We start from the raw sequence: 6,825 nt of genomic DNA, 5'->3' as shown, positions 1-6,825 counted from the left end.
TTATTTTAGAAAAATGTTTGATAATTTAATGTTTTGACTGAAATGTGTCAATTTGTTTTTAAAATTACATAATTGTATAGATGTATATTTTTTTCAACATTTTAAAAAATTGTTATGAAAAACATAGAAAACTAAGGTAGTAAATCAGAACTTAGAAAAACATTAGCAAAAAAAGAAAATTAGAAAAATGTTGCAAACGTAAATATAATAAATTAAACGTTAGAAAAATTAATAAATTTTAATTTAAATAAACATTAGAAATTTTAGATAACAAATTTAAACAAATTAGACAAAATAAATTTCCTCTACAATGTGACCCATTTTCACATCCTATTACATGCACAACATGACCCCTTAAGACCACATATGCCCTATGCCCTGATGACACTATACGTTCCCTTAGGAGGTCATAGAGGATCACATATAACATACTAGTGTACATGTATGACATTCCCTTTAGGATCACATCTAGTATCCTAAGGGGTCATACGTGGTCCTAAGGGGTCACACATGTGTTATAACACATGCGTGACCCCTTATAAAATTGTACTGTGAACGACATACCCCTTAGTTCCTCAAATAGTGTCTTAACACATGCGTGACCCATTACAACTGCATATGACCCTTTATAAAATGCTAGTGTGAACGACATACCCCTTAGTCCATCACATGGTGTCTTAAGGGGTCGTATGTGGTCCTAAGGGGTCACACATGCATTAACACATGCGTGACCCCTTAGTAGGTCACATAGGACCCCTTATAACATCCTACTGTACATATGACATTCCCCTTAGGATCACATAGTGTCATAAGGGGTCATATGTGGTCCTAAGGGGTCATGCATGTGTTATAACATATGCATGACCCCTTATAAAATCCTAGTGTGAACGACATACCCCTTAGTCCATCACATAGTGTCTTAAGGGGTCATATGTTGTCGTAAGGGGTCACACATGCATTAACACATGCATGACCACTTAGTAGGTCACATATGACCCCTTATAACATCCTACTGTACATATGACATTCCCCTTAGGATCATATAGTGTCCTAAGGTCTAACCACATATGACCCCTTATAAAATCCTAGTGTGAACGACATACCCCTTAGTTCATCACATAGTGTCTTAAGGGGTCGTATGTGGTCCTAAAGGGTCACGCATGCATTGACACATGCGTGACCCCTTATAACATCCTACTGTACATATGACATTCCCCTTAGGATCATATAGTGTCCTAAGGGGTCATATATGGTTAGAACCACATATGACCCCTTATAAAATCCTAGTGTGAATGACATACCCTTTAGTTCATCATATAGTGTCTTAAGGGGTTGTATGTGGTCCTAAGGGGTCACACATGCATTGACACATGTGTGACCCCTTAGTAGGTCACATATGACCCCTTATAACATCCTACTATACATATGACATTTCCTATGTGTCCTAAGGGGTCATATGTGGTCCTAAGGGCTCACGCATGCACTAACACATGCGTGACCCCTTAGTAGGTCACATATGACCCCTTATAACATCCTACTGTACATATGACATTCCCCTTAGGATCACATAGTGTCATAAGGGGTCATATGTGGTCCGGAGCGGTTATGCATGTGTTATAACATATGCACATGACCCCTTAGAACCACATATGACCCCTTATAAAATCCTAGTGTGAACGACATACCCCTTAGTCCATCACATAGTGTCTTAAGGGGTCGTATGTTGTCCTAAGGGGTCACGCATGCATTAACATGTGCGTGACCCCTTAGTAGGTCACATATGACCCCTTATAACATCCTACTATACATATGACATTCCCCTTAGGATCATATAGTGTCCTAAGGTCTAACCACATATGACCCCTTATAAAATCCTAGTGTGAACGACATACCCCTTAGTTCATCACATAGTGTCTTAAGGGGTCGTATGTGGTCCTAAGGGGTCACACATGCATTGACACATGCGTGACCACTTAGTAGGTCACATATGACCCCTTATAACATCCTACTATACATATGACATTCCCCTTAGGATCATATAGTGTCCTAAGGGGTCATATGTGGTTAGAACCACATATGACCCTTTATAAAATCCTAGTGTGAATGACATACCCCTTAGTTCATCACATAGTGTCTTAAGGGGTCGTATGTGGTCCTAAGGGGTCACGCATGCATTGACACATGCGTGACCCCTTAGTAGGTCACATATGACCCCTTATAACATCCTACTGTACATATGACATTCCCCTTAGGATCATATAGTGTCTTAAGGGGTCATATGTGGTTAGAACCACATATGACCTCTTATAAAATCCTATTGTGAACGACATACCCCTTAGTTCATCACATAGTGTCTTAAGGGGTCGTATGTGGTCCTAAGGGGTCACACATGCATTGATACCATGCATGACCCCTTAGTAGGTCACATATGACCCCTTATAACATCCTACTATACATATGACATTCCCCTTAGGATCATATAGTGTCTTAAGGGGTCATATGTGGTTAGAACCACATATGACCCCTTATAAAATCCTATTGTGAACGACATACCCCTTAGTTCATCACATAGTGTCTTAAGGGGTCGTATGTGGTCCTAAGGGGTCATGCATGCATTGACACATGCGTGACCCCTTAGTAGGTCACATATGACCCCTTATAACATCCTACTATACATATGACATTCCCCTTAGGATCATATAGTGTCCTAAGGGGTCATATGTGGTTAGAACCACATATGACCCCTTATAAAATCCTAGTGTGAATGACATACCCCTTAGTTCATCACATAGTGTCTTAAGGGGTCGTATGTGGTCCTAAGTGGTCATGCATGCATTGACACATGCGTGACCCCTTAGTAGGTCACATATGACCCCTTATAACATCCTACTGTACAGATGACATTCCACTTAGGATCATATAGTGTCCTAAGGGATCATATGTGGTTGGAACCACGTATGACCCCTTATAACATCCTAGTGTGAATGACATACCCCTTACTTCATCACATAGTGTCTTAAGGGGTTGTATGTGGTCCTAAGGGGTCACACATGCATTGACACATGCATGAACCCTTAGTAGGTCACATATGACCCCTTATAACATCCTATTGTACATATGACATTCCCCTTAGGATCATATAGTGTCCTAAGGGGTCATATGTGGTTAGAACCACATATGATCCCTTATAAAATCCTAGTGTGAATGACATACCCCTTAGTTCATCACATAGTGTCTTAAGGGGTCGTATGTGGTCCTAAGGGGTCACACATGCATTGACACCATGCATGACCCCTTAGTAGGTCACATATGACCCCTTATAACATCCTACTGTACATATGACATTCCCCTTAGGATCATATAGTGTCCTAAGGGGTCATATGTGGTTAGAACCACATATGACCCCTTATAAAATCCTAGTGTGAACGACATACCCCTTAGTTCATCACATAGTGTCTTAAGGGGTCGTATGTTGTCCTAAGGGGTCATGCATGTATTGACACATGTGTGACCCCTTATAACATCCTACTATACATATGACATTTCCTATGTGTCCTAAGGGGTCATATGTGGTCCTAAGGGCTCACGCATGCACTAACACATGCGTGACCCCTTAGTAGGTCACATATGACCCCTTATAACATCCTACTATACACATATGATATTCCCCTTAGGATAATATAGTGTCCTAACATATGACGTGTTAGATCTCTCTATTCTTGAATTTTTTATGTATGTCAAAGATTTAAATATGTACATGTGTTAGATCTCTCTATCTCTCTGAAATATATGTTATATCTAGATCTGAAATATATGTCCTCTCTCTCTCACTGAAATATTTGAAATTTTTACATGTATTTTTTGAAAATGAAAATGATCTCTCTCTCATGAAGATTTATATGTATATAATCTCTCTCTCTCTCTCTCATGAAAATGATCTCTCTCTCTGCTTACGTATTTATTTTAACTTTATGACATGTACCTAGATAGATGGCATCCCAGGATATACCTTCGCAGGCTCCTGATCAGGATCCACCTTCGCAGGCTCCTGATCAAGATCCACCTACGCAGGCTCCACATCACGATCCACCTTCGTAGGCTCCTGATCAGGATCCACCTGCGCAGGCTCCACATCAGGAGCCACCACAATAGGATTCTCCATAGCAGGATCCCCCCTTGCCCGACATTGCTACTATTTTTCATTACAGTGATCGGGAGTTGCATAGGTTGAGGGCCATACTAGATGACCCTCGTATTGATGGCATGTACAAGAGTACGTGCACGTCCATTTTTGACAGTTTGCGGACATTGAGGGACTGCTTAGTATCTCATACCTCATTCTCACCTAAGGTTATAGAGGATATATATAGATAGTTGAGGAGTGAGGTGAGGGGTCCTCATTCTTTTGCTGATGTGGTGGGGGTGGTCTCGAAGGAGACCATCAAGGAGAGATGCTTCCCACAATATCAGGAGAAGAGTAAGGTGAGGGGATATCAGGTTACCAGATGTATCGACCCACAGGTTGCATCACTGATTTACCCATGATTCTTAGCTGCCCATGGTCGTTATCCTAGTAATGACTAGATTCCATTATACTTTGCACAACAGGTATTTGTTGAGGTTCATTGTCAGATGAAACCAAACTACCTTGATATTCCGGGATATTATGGATAGGGGAGGGGTAGGATTGCTGATAGAGATGCATATTGTAGGCGTGATAGAGCTCTACCTAGACACAGGGACCTTGTTGGCCAAAGATTTCTTGCAGTAGTCCCAGCCATGGCACCCATAGCGGATCACATTGTGATTGCTTCTCAGAGAGAAGCAATTGATAGGATTGGACAGATTGCATCAGCAGCAGCCACCATATCTTCTGACAGGGTGGGCAGATATATGATGAGTCGACCACGTTCATGATCATCCACAGATCATGCATCTTCTAGTCATGGGGGGGCTTTAGATTCAGATGATCAGTATATTTCTGTTGGCATCCCCTCCCCAGATGAGGTAGCAACTATAGTTGGAGGTAGTAGACATGTACAGATGTCACAGTATTTAGCCGAGGACCTACTACATGCTTATAGTTTTATTTCATCTCGACTTGGGATACCATTGGTTGATGTTAGAGAGGGGATTCTCAGAGATGGTCAGGCTACAGTGGCATCGACACATACCTCGAGGCAGTCACAACATTCTCATCACTCTACACATGCTCCAGGCACTGACCCACCTACAGATCACTTTGTTGCTGCAGAGGAGGAGCTACGAGCTGATCAGCTCCATATCACAGATGAGGGCCAGTTGGATTCATTTGAGGAGGAGATATGAGCTGATCAGGTACATATAATAGATGAGGGTTTGGACTCATTTGAGGATCAGCTGAGAGATTTGAGCCATACTAGATTTATGGACATGCTACTACAGTCAGACACTTCATCCACGATGCCCACTCATCTAGTTAGCCCCTTGCACTCCTCAGTGATACGTACAGCTAGAGAGAGATATGCAGGCATGAGTGATGTTGTTGATATGATCACGAGATAGGATCAGACTATACAACCTACTCCAGGTGATACACAGGTATGTACATGTACATGTGCGTTTAAATTTCTAGAAGATATGTATACATGTTGCAAATTTGTACCTGATAAATCTATATATATAGATCATGTTTAATAAATAATCTAGAGTTCTAAGTTTTAATTTGTAGATCATTTAAATTGATTGTGGACTAATCCTTAAATTGATAGTTAGCTCATGTCACTCCTTCCTTGAGCTCTGAGCATGTGCGTAGGAGAGATTCTTTAGATGCTGTTAGTGTACAGGTTAGTTATGGTTTTCGGTACATATATGTACATGTATGTATGTACATGCACGTTACAATTTTTATTTAAATTTTTATTTAACTCTACTTGGATTTGATGTACATGCACGTCTAGAGAGATAGATATATTATATTTAATATTTAAATAAATTCTACTTTTGCAGGACTCCCCCTCAGATGGTCGCTCAGTTCGTAGCCGACATGATCCCTGTTGATTTGCTCCAAACTTTATAGCTCATTTACATTTATCTTTTTATATACTTTCATATTATATATATTCATGCACGTACATGGAGTTTAGACTCTAGATTATACTTTATACTTTATACATGGAGTTTAGACTCTAGATTATACTTTATAAGTTTTATACATGTTTGATTATATTAGATTTATACATGATGTTTGATTAGATTAGATTTAAATACATGTTTGATTAGATTGTATATTTCATGCATGTACAACGAAGTTTAGACTCTAGATTATACTTTATACTTGGTTTGTGTTTGATCAGATTATACATGCTTGATTATATTAGATTTATACATGTGTGATTAGATTAGATTTAAATACATGTTTGATTTTCAAACAAAAGAGTATGTATGATTATACATGTTTGATTTTCAAACAAAAGAGTATGTATGAAATGAACAAACTAAACTTAATAGGTCATGTATTGAATAGTTCACATGGTATGTATATTACATAGGTATGTATATTGTAGGTATGTGAGCTTCTAGGTATGTATATTGTAGTTAAATAGTTCACAACATGTACATGTCCTAATTCCATATTAAATATCAATTTTACAAATGTACATATTACATTCTAATTTAAATATGCATTTTTTAATTAAATACAAATACAATTACATACAATTAAACATGCACATTTAAATACATCCTAATTTGATATAATGTATAAATAAACTTAAAAAATATTTATCCTTTAGTTTCAAAACAAGTTACTTGAGATCTATAATTTATCTTGATTATATTAGATTT

The 6,825-nt window shown here is 38.8% G+C and overlaps 1 long non-coding RNA gene across 1 annotated transcript; it reads left to right on the top strand.

Annotated features, from left to right (window-relative positions):
- Window positions 1-5,165: 5,165 nt before the first annotated feature.
- LOC131874497 (uncharacterized) lies at window positions 5,166-6,104 on the top strand. The gene is made up of 3 exons (XR_009371853.1): window positions 5,166-5,580; window positions 5,751-5,825; window positions 5,989-6,104. It is a non-coding gene; the product is annotated as an uncharacterized LOC131874497 (long non-coding RNA).
- Window positions 6,105-6,825: the final 721 nt, after the last annotated feature.

This window comes from Cryptomeria japonica, chromosome 3 (genome assembly GCF_030272615.1).
Source record: "Cryptomeria japonica chromosome 3, Sugi_1.0, whole genome shotgun sequence".
NCBI classification, from domain to species: domain Eukaryota; kingdom Viridiplantae; phylum Streptophyta; class Pinopsida; order Cupressales; family Cupressaceae; genus Cryptomeria; species Cryptomeria japonica.
Note: the sequence above shows the minus strand (reverse complement) of the source record. Positions and strands in the feature narration are given on the sequence as shown.